We start from the raw sequence: 16414 nt of genomic DNA, 5'->3' as shown, positions 1-16414 counted from the left end.
AGTTTGAATGAAATTCAATCACAAAAATGCCATTAGTACTCAAAATATTCCACTGTCACATTGATAGCAAGCGTTTCCAAGATGCATTCACTTCTCTAAAAACTGAAATATGAGAACAACATTAAGATCAAATAGTTTATACTGCATACCTATGTTTGGATACAGTTACTTAAGTCGAACTTTTGTGGGCTCAAATATGCCTCAAAAATTTAAAGACAATATGCCACAATTCAAACTGTAATTTATATTTTATTCCTTAAAAAACATAATTTCAAGACTATATCTACTTTGTTTTACAAATTACATTGGACACTTTTTCAATGCCTCTCCACTGTATCAGAATTCTCACCTACCCTATAAATTCCAATAGGACACTGTTTCTAGTTCTTATCATATTTTATAATTGTACTATTCACGTCTTTCTCTCATACCAGATTGAGAGTAGCTTAAGGACTGGGCTTCAATATTTTTTTTTTAATTCCCATACTGCCTAATAGTTGTGCAAACAATAGCTTTTGAATTTAGAAAATTAAAACGGATTTTCATGATTTTCTTATCCAAGTCACAGTTTTATTGATTAAAGTAGTTACAAAAGAGTCATGGGGATATAAAGTACAGTATGGGTAACATAGTCAATAATATTGTGAAAACTATATATAGTGTCAGATGGGTATTAAATTGATCGAGGGGATCACTTCATAAATTATATAAATGTCTAACCACTATGCTGTACACCTGAAACTAATATAGAATAACATTGAATGTCAACTATAATTAAAAAAATAGTATGGCATAGGGAATATAGTCAATAATACTATAATAACTATGTACATTGTCAGATGGGTAATAGACTTATTGGTGTTATCACTCTGTGAGCTATATAAATGTCTAATCACTATGTTGTTTTGTACACCTGAAACTAATAAAAAAGGTAAAAAGAAAAAGTAAAAGCCTGTACTCCATTAAATTTGGGAAAAGAAAGGTTTAGAGAACATACCTATATGGACCCCTACCATGTGTCAGGTTCAACTCGATGCTTTTTACATGTGTCATCTTGTTTAATCATTAACAACCTATGGAATAGGTATTTTAATATCCAAGTTTTATAGACAAGAAAAGATTCAAAAGCTTGACTAAAATCCAGGCAGCTGGTTAGTTGCAGAGCTGTGAATTAATTCAAGCCCAGGTTCTATCTGGCTTTGAAGCACATGATCTCTCCACTATAGTACACTGTCTCCATTATCCAATAGCAAAGAAGCCTTTAAAAGACTTCACATTCATTGTAAAGAAGATAAATGAAAGAAATAAGAAAAAAGAAATCTCAAAGTCAGCTATTACCCAATCTTCAAATCCTTTCTAAATTGTTTACTAATTGAGATTTGGGGGACTCTTTTAAACAAGTATTTTATACCAATAGACTCTCCCCTCGACCTTCCCTATCCTAAGAGATACCTGGTCTAAGAATATTTGGCACTAGAGTTGAAGACTGATACAAAGAAGCTTGGTTGTTGGCCAATATTTTTCTAAACAGAAGCTTAATGTCATTATTCAAAAGCAATCACTCTAGTCACTGATGAATCTCAGTTATATGCAATCAAAAAATATGGTGAATGTTTAAGTTAAAAAAAAATATTACAGTAAAAGACACACTGCCATTAATCCCCCTCAAAATACTTCCCCTTGCTTTGAACACACTTATCCCATTGTTCTTACCACTTTCTGAAGGAGTTCTGGAAGTCCTCTTTCATGAGTGTCTTTAGTTGCGCTGTTACGGTTGCCTTAATGTCCTGAATTGATTCAAAACATTTACCTTTCATGGTCATTTTGACTTTGGGGAAGAGCCAGAAATCGCATAGTGCCAGAGCCAGTGAATAAGGTGGATGAGGACACACTGTAATGTTTTTATTTGACAGAAGAAATTGCCATACCAGAAGTGATGTGTGACACGGGGCCGTTCCATTGTGATCACAAAATATGGTGAGTGCTGCTGCTGAGTGCCATCCAATGGAAAGGCAGGGATCTTCAATACCGGAAGCGGCACATTGAACCTTAGTAACAGTGTGTGACAAGTTCCAACTTGTTTGATGCAGTCAGTTGGGTGTGAGCTACTGTTGAGAGAAGGTGTGTTTTAAAGTGTCCTATAAATTGTCCTCCATCATGACAAGATTCCATGTCATACATCGCTTCTGGTATATGGAAATTTCTGTCAAATAAAAACATTACGGTGTGTCCTCACCCACTTTATTCACTGGATCTGGCACCATGCAACTTCTGGCTCTTCCACAAAATCAAAATGATTCAGGACATTGAGGCAGCCATGACAGCGCAACTGAAAACACTCACAGAAGAGGCCTTCCAGAACTGCTTCAGAAAGTGGCAAGAACGATAGGATAAGTGTGTTTGAAGCGAGGGGTAGTATTTTGAGGGGGATTAATGGCAATGTGTCTTTTACTGTAATATTTCTTTTTAATTTAAACATTCACCGTATTGTTTGATCACACCTCATATATTTTCTTGGTTCTGAGTAGGACTTTATTTGGGCTGAAAATGATATCCTACCTATTTTATTTGTGTTTTTATTTCCAATTAAGTAAAATAAATGTTTCAGTCTGGTGATTTGTCAGCCTGTATTTTGGTCTCAAGGCATTCAGCTTTTAGCTTAACTGAAACCCACATAATACTAGGCATGTAGTTAAACCTAATTACTTGACAGGAGGCAGGGTGTACAAAAGCAAGAAAGGTGGGAGGATATAAGCAAACTAGATATTCTTGCATTTAAGTCACCACTTTTTAAAATAATTTTGTTTCATAAAAATTTGGCTCAGAATTTGTAAAATAGAATACTTAAAATCAAGAATTATAGTAAGAGAATTCTTTTCTTTAGATATATTCCTGTGAACAAAATCAATGTTTGAGTCCTGTGGCTGTTTAAGATATGTGTATATAAGAACTTAAATAAATCTATCTTTTTTCCAATAAAAACCTATGCATAATATTTACATGAAAGTATCCCTAAAGGAAAGATGAGATACGGGCTGTAAAACAGCTTCCCATAAAACTAGAAGTGCAGAGATGGGGATAAATAGGAATGCAGACCACACGCATGAAGGTGATCCCTGTGAACAGTGTGAGGAAATACCCTCTAAGGAAAAGCAGTGAGAGAAAGGGGATTTCGACCCGGTAGATGGGTTATGGGTCAGATCATAGCATTTTTCAAGGAAAGATAATCAAAACCTTTAGAATCAGTGATATAAATATAAAACTAGAGTAAGTGAATATATAAAAATCCTGAGACCCCATTATAAGAGCTTCCTTTTGTTCAGTGAGAAAGTCAGAGAAAGACTATAAAACTAGATCCTACTCAGACAAGAATTTGTTTAAACTGCTCTCCTTATATAAGAGTCAAAATAATGGTTTTGTAAAAGGTAGTAACTCTCAAATAGGGGCAGGAACAGATACATGCATAAAAACACACCCACTACAAATGTGTATAGTATATTGATAATGTATGCAGACACCTGATAAACCTTCCAGTTAATTGCATGTACTAGTAGAGAAAACTTAATGTAACCATTGAGAAATATTTCAGATATTTTTAGTTATGCTTTAAGTTCAAGGACAAATTTTAAGATATTAATGTAGCTTAGCTCTTCCTTGTCTGAGACCACACAGGACTGCTATCTCTTTGGCAATGAACTACATGGACATGTGTGACATATCTCTGCTCATAGAGCCAATTTGAGTTTCAGGGTCTGAGGCTCAGATGGGGGGCGAGGGCTGGTCACTAGGTAATTCTGCTAGCAACTGGCCATGCTGCCTGAAACTTAGGACCCCAACAATGAAACCAGGTGCACATCATCAATCTTCATCGTTATGCCAAGCAACCTTAACAAGCTGGTACAACATGGTTCATTGCTCCAAGTGTCTATAAAAAAATATCATCAATCACCAACATAATGAACACTTTAAGGAACACATTTCCAGGGTTGGTCAAGGGCCAATCATGGGTCCCCTGGAGACTTGGAAGGAGTAAGCAACTAGATCTACCATGTTCTCTCTCTCCTCATAATCCACCCCTCGTTCTTGGTCAAGGTCTTTCAAACAACATAACAGTCATAGTTATTTGGGCTTCTACAGTTAGTTACAGCATCTCTACATGAGGTACAGTAAGAACAATATAAGCATATCTAGTTCTTTAGAAGCCAACGAAGGGTGAAAATAGGCTCAAAGAAACAATTCTTCCAGTCCATAACAACATTTGAAATATATTTATACTGATATACCTATTCAGCATGTTTACTCCTCCACTGATCTATGGCCATTGAACTTTGTGATCAACTGTACAGAGCTATTTAATATAATAATGAAATAAATCTATTTCTTCCTCAGGCCAGTCCCTCTTTACTGTTATCACATCCTGGGGAGGTTTTGATTTCCCAATAATGTGATTATCATGTGACTTATCTATGTAAGGTAGTTGAATCTTACCAGCAATACTAGTATTACACCATATCACAACATGGTTATGATACCGTTTGGTTTGGTTACAACATAAATCAGGAAGTATCACAGAGTGTTTATTAAACCTTCCTGGAAGAATTGTTCTCTGCCCACATACCAGATATTATGTGCAAATGTTGTCACCAGTGATGATGATTCTGTCAGTTATAATTTCCATGTTAGCTGAAGACAAACCAATCATTTGTCTCAACTCACATTATTATATAATTATAGGTTCCCATTGACTGTTGTGCGGTAAGGCCATCTCCCTCTGCTGGGGGATACATGAGTATCATTCAGTTTTATTCCTATTCCTACCAGCTAGTTTTACATTGGCCCACCCTTCAGTCAAGATCAATCAGAGATCAACAATGCACAAGTAAGTTACAATTTCATCTAGAAAATTTCCATAAATTTGGGGATCTGCATGTGTCTCACAGATGCTCTCTCTAAGCTTCCATAGCTGAAAATGGAAGGCGGTTAATCCAGGGCTACTTGGGCCTCTATTTGCAGTAAAATAGTTAACAGACCCTGTTGTGTCAGAGTATATGCTTTTTCCTAGTCTTGAGAGGTAGCATTCTCTAGCATTATGCACTGGATCTGTGTGACTATATTATCAAGGTTTTATCTTCTTTCTAAGTGGATTCTCATTCGTTTCCCTCATCTTGTAAGATGATTCCTTCCAATCTATTATGGAGAGTAAATTATTTTCTTCTGAAAGTCACTCTTCATTAAAAGTAAATTCAGCTTGTTCCATTATACCTAGGCCTGCTTGTATTTCACCTAGAGCCCTCTTTTGTTTCACTGGCCAATGTTTATTTAATCCAACACCTGCCTTGTTGCCACTGAGTATTAATTGCTTGAGTACGGTTAGGATACATGCACTGTACCTACAAATGCCGGGTGTCCTATGCCAGAGTCAAATGTATGGTGTTTACTCCCAAATTCAGTTTATTTTGAACATGCCATAGGTTTCCCATAATATTCCTTGTCTCAGGTTAGAGTTGTTCTCAGAGGGGACACGAATCGACCACGAATGCCTAGTACATTATCTTCACTCACAACCCAGTGATACTTTTCATCTTGTTTAAAAGCTTTCCATCCACAAAAACAGGGATGACATTTGTTCTTACACATTATACCATGACATGTCATATTTGGGCATTTTGGTCATCAAAATTTATGGTTACACATTTATCAGTTTTCCTGACATATAGTATGCATCATAATGGCTCAGAATTTACAAATGACTGAATTTACAAATGAATTCCTAATATTCTAATGAAACTAAGTTTCCATAACTTAGTTTCATTATCATTTCTACCCACAAGATGGAGATAATGCAGTTAACTATTTAGTGATAGTTACAGCCATCATATACATCAAGCTCTACCTTTTAAAATAAATAGGAAGGAAAATTAAATAACATATAAATGGCATTCTAGCACTTTCAAATATTTATAAGCAAAAGGGATTATCAGTCATATATTTAACACTTTAGTCACCAAGGGATAAACAGATATAGCCCATTAAGTAGTGAAAGAGGCCCTCTCAAATGCCTTCTCAAAAAGTGAGAGGTTTCAATTCTATTCTTTACCATTTGTAATATATTTAGTAATACATTATATAATAATATATTAATTATACATAATTAATGTAATATATTAATAAAATTTTCATAAAATATATTACACAATATATTTTATAAGCTCTGAAAATTGCTTATGAACAATGAGACCAAAGTTAGATATACAATGGAACTTGTAGGACACCAGGCAGTTCTTTACAAGATGTATTACTTGCTGACAGGGTTTAATGCCATGTTAATAGATTTAGTATAGCACCTGGAATAGAGAAATACAAACACCACCATGAACATATGCAAACCAAATACTCTTGTCATTGTAACTATAACCTTTGAATAGTTACTCATACATGATACCAATTTCTTTCCAACCTCAGAGATAAAAACTGCACAATATACAAAGGTCAAATATTAACAGTGTGAAACTACTGAATGGCCTGGCACAGGAATTTGGAACATCCTTTTGATGACAGCTAGTAACAGGCTGAACCTGCCACCAATGTGATAAGCTGCTTCTCTGAGGAGGACAGAAGTCAATTAATTTTAAACATTGAGCTAATCATCACTCATTACCATATGTGGGTATCTAATCTTTATGAAGATTTTATAATAAGATTTCAATTTCTCATCTGTTCCTAAATTCAATGAACTTTCTTGCCATATAGAAATCCTCACTGCTCCTTCACTCCCAAATAAACTGGGTTTATCTTTGCTTATTGGAGAAAGAGTGCATGAAGTGGCCAGAATTTCACTGTCTTTGGAGGAATTTCTCAGTACACATAAAAATATATTCTTGCACCTATTATATGATTGGCTGAAAGCTTTAAATCCCTACTGAGCATTCTGGAGAAGTGGCATACCACTCTATCGCTATGGTGAAAATACTTGAGAAGGGGAGGAGGTAAGAAATGATGGTGGCTTGCATCAGGGTGGAAGCAATAGCACTGGTGAGAAATAATCAGATTCTGGACATACAACGAAGGTAGAACCAACAGGATTTGCTTATGGAGGTTATATGGGAAGTGAGAGAAAAAAGGAAAAAGAATAACTCCAAGGTTTCTGGCCTGGAGTGAAGCGAAGTTCTTTTCAAAATGGAAGCAATAATAGCATGCTTGTGTGTCCACAGTAACAGAAGACAAGGTAGAGGCTATATGTTAAAGACATAGATGCAGATAGTTGGTAGGTGTGGAAGGAGTTTGTGGAAGTACTCTTTTGATTATTTCGATTTTCTCATTGGGATAAGATCCAAGTTGAGATCTTAAAATACAAGTTGAGAGTAAAGATGCAGGAGGTGTTGATGGTTTAAGGGGAAGGGAACATACATGATTAATCGCCTAGGAAAGCAGGACAGGAAATGGATAAGAAAACATAGTATGATTGTTAGGCAGCATTATGGGCTCACTCTGAGTTTATGGTCAAAAATTTAAAGTGAGATCAGTCTGTACATACGTCAATGTTTTTCTGTTACTTCAGCTTGCAAAGTGCAGGTAGAGTAGGTGGAAAGTAGGATTTAACCAGGGCTGGATTTTGACAGCACGTGTAACAGAGAGAAGAGCCAAGGTAACTGAAGATGTATGCACGGGAGTGACCATGGAAATTAAGCTGGGTAAGGAGAGAAGTGAGGATATGAGGGGAATGAGGGGCAGTTTAAATGTCATAGGATCAATGACACATAACTATAAGTATTTCCATGTTCAATGATGCTTTGAAACATTTGCTCTATTATTTTTATACTTTGTACTTATTCATAAATCAATTGTTAAAATATGGTAGAAATTATGAATACATGACTGTTTAGAGCCTAGCACTGTTTCATGCACAATTAGATCATTAAACCTGCCTTCTCTTAACATTCAGCCTAGTCTCTCTTCCCAGCCCTGGACCCACAAACAAATGCACACATGCACAGGCATATAAGTATATGGAAAATAACAGTGGTTACCTTTGGGTGGTGACTACAGTTTTTTTGTTATATGGGGTTTTGGGTGAAGGTTCTTCCTTGTACTTTGTACTTTCTGCTTTTTTGTTTGTTTTTGAAAAATCTCTTTGGTCGTTTGCAAACTGATTAATGTTCTTTGTTTCAGGTGTACAAAACATAATGATTAGACATTTACACCACTCACAAAATGATAACCCCACCAAGTCTACTACCCATCTGACACTGTACATAGCCATTACAATACCGTGGCTATATACCCTATGCTGTACTTTACATCCTGTGAACATATAGATATATATTTATATATCTATATAGATACAGGTATATATATTTAACTAAACAAGACATTAAACATTATTTTATATTAGTTTTTAGAAGTACAGCACAGTGGTTAGGCATTTATATAATCTATGAAGTGATCCTCCCAATAAGTCCAGTACCCATCTGACACCCTATATAGTCTTTACATTATTGATTATATTCCCCATACTGTATTTCACATCCCCGTGACTATTTTGTGACTATGAATTTGTATTTTCTAATCCCTTCACCTTCTCCCCCATGCCCCAATCTACCTCCCATCTGGCAACAATCAGTTTTTTTTCTCTGTATCTCTGAGTCTATTTCTGTTTTGTTTGCTCGTTTATTCTGTTCTTTAGATTTCACATATAAGTGAGATCATATGGCATTTGTCTTTCTCAGTCTGACTTATTTCACTTAGCATAATATTCTCTAGATTCATCTACGTTGTTGCAAATAGTAAGATTTCATTCTATTTAATAGCATAGCAATAGTCCATTGTATAAATGTACTACAATTTCTCTATCCAATTGTCTATTGATGAGCATTTTGGTTGTTTCCGTATCTTGGCTCTTGTGAATAGCACTGCAGTGAACATAAGGGTGCACATATCTTCTCAAATTAGAGTTTTGGGTTTCTTTGGATAAATACCCAGAAGTGTAACTGTTGGGTTATAAGGTAGTTCTATTTTATAATTTTTTGAGGAACCTCCATACTGTTTTCCATAGTGGCTGCACCAATTTGCAATCCCATCAACAATGCAAGAGTTCTCTTTTCTCCACATCTTCGCCAGCACTTGTTGTTTGTTGATTTACTGATGATAGCCATTCTGACAGGTGTGTGGTGGTATTTCATTGTGGGATTTTTTTAAAATTTCTCTGATGATTAGTATTGTTGAGCATCTGTTCATATGTCTATTGGCCATGTGTATGTTTTATTTAGAGAAATGTTTATTCATGTCCTCTGCCCATTTTTCACCTGGATTGTTTATGTTTTTGGTGTTGAGTTGTATGAGGTTTTTTTTTTAAATAGATTTTTGGATATTAACCCCTTATCAGATATGTCATTGGAAAATATCTTCTCCTACTCAGTAAGATGTCTGTTTGTTTTGTTGATGGTTTCGTTTACTGTGAAAAAACTTCTGAGTTTGATGTAGTCCTGTTTGTTTATTTTTTCTTTTGTTTCCCTTGCCTGAGGAGATGCATCAGTAAAAATATTACTAAGGGTAATTCTGAGAGTTTATTTCCTATATTTTCTTCTAAAAGTTTTATGATTTCAGGTCTTATATTTAAGTCTTTAAATCCATTTTGAGTTTATTCTTGTATATGGTGTAAGAAGGTGGTCCAGTTTCATTTTTTTGCATGTATCTGTTCAGTATCCCCAGCAACATTTATTGAATAGACTGTTTTTACCTTAATGTAAATTCTTGTTTCCTTTGTCATAGGTTAAATGACCATATAGGCATGGATTTGTTTCTGGGCTCTCTATTCTGTTCCATTCTGTTTTTATGTGTCTGTTTTTATGCCAATACCACGCAGTTTCAATTACTATAGCCTTGTAGTATAATTTAATATCAGGTAGCATGAGACCTCCAGCTTTGTTCTTATTTTTCACGATTGCCATGGCTATTCGGGCTTTTTAATGGTTCCATATACATTTTAGGATTATTTGTTCTAGTTCTGTGAAAAATGCCATTGGTATTGTGGTAGGGATTGCGTTTACTCTATATACTGCTTTGGGTAGTTTGGGCATTTGAACTATATTAATTCTTTCTATATATAAGCATGGTATTATATATATTTCCATTTATTTGTATCTTCTTTAATTTCTCTCTTCAATCTCATAATTTTCTCAGTACAGGTCTTTTTCTTGCTTGGTTAAATTTATTCATATTTTATTTTTTATGAAATTGTAAATGGGATTGTTTTCTTAATTTCTCTGATAGTTCATTATTGGAATATAAAAATGCAACCGATTTCTGAATATTAATTTTGTATCCTACTTTGCTAAATTCATTTATCAGCTCTAACAGTTTTTGGGTGGAATCTTTGGGGTTCTCTCTATATAGTATCACGTCATCTGCAAATAATGACAATTTTACTTCTTCCTTTCCCATTTGGATGCCTTTTATTTCTTTTTCTTGTCTGATTGCTGTGGCTAGAACTTCCCGAACCATGTTGAATGAAACTGGTGAAAGAAGGCATCCTTATCTTAAGGGGCATGCTTTTAGCTTTTCCACATTGAGTATGATATTAGCTATGGGTTTGTCATATATGGCCTTTATTATGTTGAGATATGTTCCCTCTATTCCCACATTGCTGGGAGTTTTTATCTTAAATGGATTCTGGACTTTCTCAAATGCTTTTTCTGCATCTATTGATAGGACCATATGATTTTTACTTTTCATTTTGTTTATGTGGTGTATGACATTAACTGCTTTGCACGTAGTGAACCAACCTTGTATATCAGGAAATAATCCCACTTGATTGTGGTATATGATCCCTTTTTTCCCCCTTCTTCCACCTCCCTGCCCCTCCCCCACACACACACCAGTTCAAGCCGTTGTTTCTCAGACTAGTTGTGTAGGACATAGCTCCCTGGCCCATGCTGGTATTATGAGCCTGTGCTCCCCCCCAGCTGAAGCAGTCAGTCGCCGGTCTTGGGTTGGCCGCTCACAGCAGCTCACGGCAGCTCTAGCCAGCTACCGGCCACTCATGCTGGCTGCAGGCCACTCATGCTGGCCACCGGCCGCTCATGGCAGCACACGGTAGCCCATGTCGACCTCTGGCTGCTCATGGCAGCCCAGCTCCAGGGAGAGCCATTGTTCACAATCTTAGCTGTAGAGGGTGCAGCTCACTGGCCCATGCAGGAATCGAACCAGCGACCTTCGCCCTTGGCGTTAGGAGCACAGTGCTCCAACCACCTGAGACACTGGGCTGACCTCTGATCTTTTTAATGTATTGCTGAATTCGGTTTGCTAACATTTTTTGAGGATTTTTGCATTTATATTAATTACATATATTGGCCTATAGCTTTCTTTTTTTTCTTTTTGTAATGTCTTTCTTTGGTTTTGGAATCAGGGTAACAGTAGACTTGTAAAGTGAACTTTGGAGCCTTCCCTCCTCCTGGATTTATTGAAATAGTTTGAGAAGAATAGGTGTTAATTCTTTTCTGAATGTTTAGTAAAATTCACCTGTGAAGCAATCTGGTCCAGGACTTTTGTTTGTTGGGAGTTTGTTGATCACTGGTTCAATTTCGTTGGTAGTAATCAATATGTTCAGATTTTCTGTTCCTACATGATTCAGCCTTGGAAGATTGTATGTTTCTAGGAATTTATCCATTTCTTTCAGATTGTCCAATTTATTGACTCACAATATTTTCTTAAAATTTTTTTTTTGTATTTCTTTTTGTCAGTTGTCACTTCTCCTCTTCCACTTCTGATTTTACTTATTTGGGTCCTCTCTTTTTCTTGATGAGTCTGGTTAAAGGCTTTTCAATTTTGTTTATCTTTTCAAAAAACCAGCTCTTGGGTTCATTGATCTTTTGTATTGGTTTTTGTTTAACATTTTATTATTATTATTATTAGTTTCAGGTGCAGAAAACAATGTAATAGTTAGACATTTATCATTTATATCCCTCACACAGTGACAATCCCCCGCCCCCCATCCACTACCCCTCTGACATCGCACACAGCCATTACATTTCCACTGTCTCTATTCCTAATGCTGTACTCTGCTTCTTGTAACTGTATGTATGTATGTGTGTGTGTGTGTGTGTGTGTGTATATATATATATGTATATATGTATTTATATATATATATATATAATATAAAACTGTAATTGACATTCATAATTTATGCACCCCTATGTTTATTGCAGCACTATACACAATAGCCAAGACCTAGAAACAACTGAAATGACCATACGTAGACGAATGGATTTTTTAATCTATTTCGTTTATTTCCACTCTTATCTTTATCATTTCCTTCCTGGTACTCACTTTGGGATTTGTTTGCTGTTCTTTTTCCAGTTCCTTTAGGTGTAAAGATAGACTGTTGATTTCAGATTTTTCTTGTTTCTTTAGGTAGGCCTGCATTGCTATGAATTTCCCTCCTAGGAATGCCTTCGCTGTGTCCCATAGATTTTGGGTCATTATGTTTTCATTTTTGTCTTGAGGCATCTTTTGATTTATTCCTTGATCTCATCGTTGACACATTCATTATTTAGTAGCATGTTGTTTAGTCTCCATGTGTTTGTGTGTTTTTCAGTTTTTTTTCTTGTAATTGATTCCTAGTTTTATACCACTGTGGTCAAAGAAGACACTTAATATGATTTCAATATTCTTAAATCTATTGAGACTTTTTTGTGGCCTAACATGTGGTGCACCTTGGAAAATGTTCCATGTGTACTTGAAAAGAATGTATATTCTGCTACTGTGGGGTGAAATGCTCTAAAAATATCCATACGATCCATGTGGTCTAGTGTGTCATTTAAGGTCGCTGTTTCCCTGTCGATTTTCTGTCTGGAAATCTGTCCAATGGTGTCAGTGGGGTGTTAAAGTCCTCTACTATGATTGTGTTGTGCTTGATCTCTGCCTTTATGTTGGTCAATATTTGCTTTATATATTTGGGTGCTCCTATGTTAGGTGCATATATACTAGGGTGATGTTCCCTTGTTGGATTGATCCCTTTATTATTATGTAATGTTCTTCTTTGTCTTTTATTATAGTCTTCATTTTAAAGTCTATTTTATCTGATATAACTATTGCTACTCCAGCTTTTTTCTCGTTTCCATTTGAGTGAAATATCTTTTACCATCCCTTTATTTTTAGTCTGTGTGTGTCTTTTGATATGATGTGGGTCTTTTGTAGACAGCATATGCATGGGCCTCACCTACCCTGTGTCTTTTGATTGGAACATTTAATCCATTTACATTTAAAGTGATTATTTATAGGTACGTAGTTATTGCCATTTTATTATTCATACCTTTTATTTTCTTTTGTTTTCTTCTTTCTTCTGTTTAAAGAAGCCCTTTTAACACTTCTTGTAATGCTGGCTTGGTGGTAATGAACTCCTTTAGCTTTTCTTGTCTGGGAAGTGCTTTATCTCTCCTTCAATTTTAAATGATAGCCTTGCTGGGTGGAGCAGTCTTCATTGTAGTTCCTTGTTTTTCATCACTTGGAATATTTCCTGCCACTCTCTTCTGGCCATCAAAGTTTCTGTTCAGAAATTAGCTGATGGTCTTATGGGAGTTCCCTTGTACGTAACCAGTCTTTCTCTTGGTGCTTTTAAGATTTTTCTCTTTGTTTTTAACCTTTGCCATTTTAATTTTGATGTGTCTTGGTGTGGGCCTGAGTTCATCTTGTTTGAGCATTCTTATAAGCAGTGTTTTAATCTCTGTCTCTGGTAGGTTGGTTGCCTCCATTTCGTTTAGTTCTATTTCTGGAGGTTTTTATTGTTCCTTTACTTGGGACATGTTTCTTTGTTTCCTTATTCTGGCTGCCTCTCTGTGTTTGCTTCCATGTTTAGGTAGATCTCCTATGTCTCTGTCTTTGCTGCATGGCCTTATATAGTATGTGTTCTGTGTGGTCCAATGGTACAGTCTCCCTGATCTCCTTTGCGTGTGGTCCAGGAGTGTCACTTGAGTGTGTTGTGTGTGTTTTCCTGTTGTAAATGAGCCCTGATTGCTTTTGACACATCAGTGAGGGGGACTGACTTCCGGGCTGACTGACTGTGAGGACTGTCTACGCTCACAGTGTATGAGCTGCTTTGTGGGGGCTAGCCCCTTAGAGGATTCGCCCCCACAGGCTCTTGTGCCTGTTTAGACACTTCCCCCTTTGGGTGTTCCACTTGTAGGGCTAAGCAGGTAGCACTCTGGTGTGATCTGAAGCCAGCCTCTGGGTGTGTTGTTTCTGGTGTCTTTTGGGAGGGGCGCCCATGCAGGCCAATTTCAGCCTTGCCTGTTCCTGGCCAGCTGCTACCTGGTAGGAGCCACAAAGCTATATGTGGTTGACTGCTGCCAGTGCTGTGCCTGGAGGCATGTGGGGTGGCTTTGCTGTGAATCAAGGCTAGCTGCCACCAGTTATGGGCCTGAGCCTGCTTAGTAAAATGGCCAGGTCCCGTAGACCTACTGCCACCCGCCGGCTGCCTGTAAGGTCCAACTGTTGAAAGAGCCTCCTTAGGTTCAGGGGCTAGGCTGCCTGAACTGGTGCTGAGTGTCCCAGGCAATGCAGCACTAGCTGGGTAGGGTGGAGTTCAAGTGAGTCACTAGACATGGCCAGTGGTGGTTTTTAAAAAGTTAATGCAGATTCAGTTCTTCCACCAGTGCCCATCCTGTGACCACCTCACCCTTAGAACACCATAACCAGCCACCACTTGCTTCAGGCTTGCAAATTCCTGACAGCTGCCCAAGAGTGGCTGCGGTACAGGTTTTGTGTCTCTGTTAACCACCAAAATCTCCCGGGACCATCATAGGCTGTCCACTGCTGTAAAAGGCCTCCATGGCTTGTGGAGTGGGGCCAGCCACCCAGGTGCCCAGAGTGCCCCTGACAATGTAGCTCTAGGTAGGCAGGGTGGGACTCCATGGAGCGAAGGGTTGTGGTCTGTGGTTTCTACAAAGTCAATGCTGTCTCTGTTCCTGCACCAGTCATGGGCCTGCAATCACCCCGCAAAAATGCCCCGAGTACACCACAGCTAGTCACCACCATCTCAGGCCTGCAGATTCCCGAGCTGCCTCTGAGACACTGTGGTGCAGGTCTTGGGTTACCGCCCACCAGTAAATGTTTCCAGTGTCACCACAGGTATTCCACCAGCTGCAAAAAGGCTTCTGCAGCCTGTGGGGAGGGGGCCAGCAGCCCAGCAGTCAAGAGTGCCCTGGGTAAAGTAACACCAGTTGTGAATGTGGGGTGGGGAGGTGGGGGGTATGGGGGGGGAGGGGATCCAGGTCGTCACCAAGGCAGTGCGCATGTACAGATTTCACCAGACCAATGCGGTCCTAGACTTGACCCTTTGAAGGAGGGCTTAACCCTGAAAAGATGGTGTCCTCCTGTAAACCACACGTGTATCAGGATCCACACAGGGACAACAATGGCTCCTGTCCCTCCAGCTCCTGCACCAAAGCCACACCACTCAGTCCTTCCCTGCATGTCTCTGGGCCTCCTGAGCTGCCATCCCTCCACCAGAGACCAGGTGAGTGCCCACAAGCGAGTGAGTCCATGTGCCGGCTCTACAGGAGGGTGTCCGGGTTTCTAGCTGCCCTTCTCCCCATCAGGAAAGGCAGACAGAGTCCTCGATGATTTTCACTATCAGATGCCATGTGAACTCCTCTTCCTGGCACAGGACCCCTGGGCTGGGACCCGTCCATCTTCAGGGGGAACATCTGCCACCGAGGTGTCCCTCCAGGTATTCAACCACCATCTGTGGGCTTGGGGTTAGCCCGCTTTGGGTCTTCCCCTCTCCTACCGGTCTTGATGTGGCCTCTTGTTTATATTCTTAGTTATAGGGGTTCTTCTGTTCTGCTAGCCTTCAGATGATTCTTGAGATTAATTGTTCTATAGTTTATTTGTAATTTTGGTGTGATCCTGGGATGCAGTAGGCATAGCATTTACCTAATCCACCATCTTGGACCTCTCTTGCAAATTCCCATGTATTTTCTTTCTTCTTTTTTTTAAAATTAAAGGTATTGGGGTGACAATATTTAGTAAAACTACATAGGTTTCTAGTTTACATTTCAATAATATATCATCTATATATCACATTGTGTACTCACCACCCAGAGTCAGTTCTCCTTCTATCACCATATATTTGTCCTCCATTACCCTCTTCTACAACCCCTCCCCCCTTACCCTGTGGTAAGAACTAAACTGCTGTTTGTGTCTACGAGTTTTTGTCTCTTTGTTTGTTTGTCTCGTTCCTTTGTTGCTTTCAGTTTTATATTCTACGTAAGAGTGAAGTCAGATGGTTCTCGACTTTTTCTGTCTGACTTATTTTGCTTAGCCACTATGGAATACAATTCTGCCATAAGAAAAGATTAAATACTCCCTTGTACTTTCTAATTTCTAAATTTTCTATATTGAGTATGAAATGCTTTTG

At 38.0% G+C, this 16414-nt stretch overlaps 1 protein-coding gene across 2 annotated transcripts in view; it reads right to left on the bottom strand.

The window, feature by feature from the left end:
* RNF128 (ring finger protein 128) overlaps positions 1 to 16414 on the bottom strand; it is a 128947-nt gene that overhangs the window by 24770 nt on the left and 87763 nt on the right. The gene's annotated exons all lie outside the window — the stretch shown is intronic.

The sequence above is a fragment of the Rhinolophus sinicus genome, chromosome X (assembly GCF_036562045.2).
Source record: "Rhinolophus sinicus isolate RSC01 chromosome X, ASM3656204v1, whole genome shotgun sequence".
Taxonomy (NCBI): Eukaryota; Metazoa; Chordata; class Mammalia; order Chiroptera; family Rhinolophidae; genus Rhinolophus; species Rhinolophus sinicus.
The sequence above is the reverse complement of the archived record's forward strand: the minus strand, read 5'-3'. Positions and strand labels throughout refer to the sequence as shown.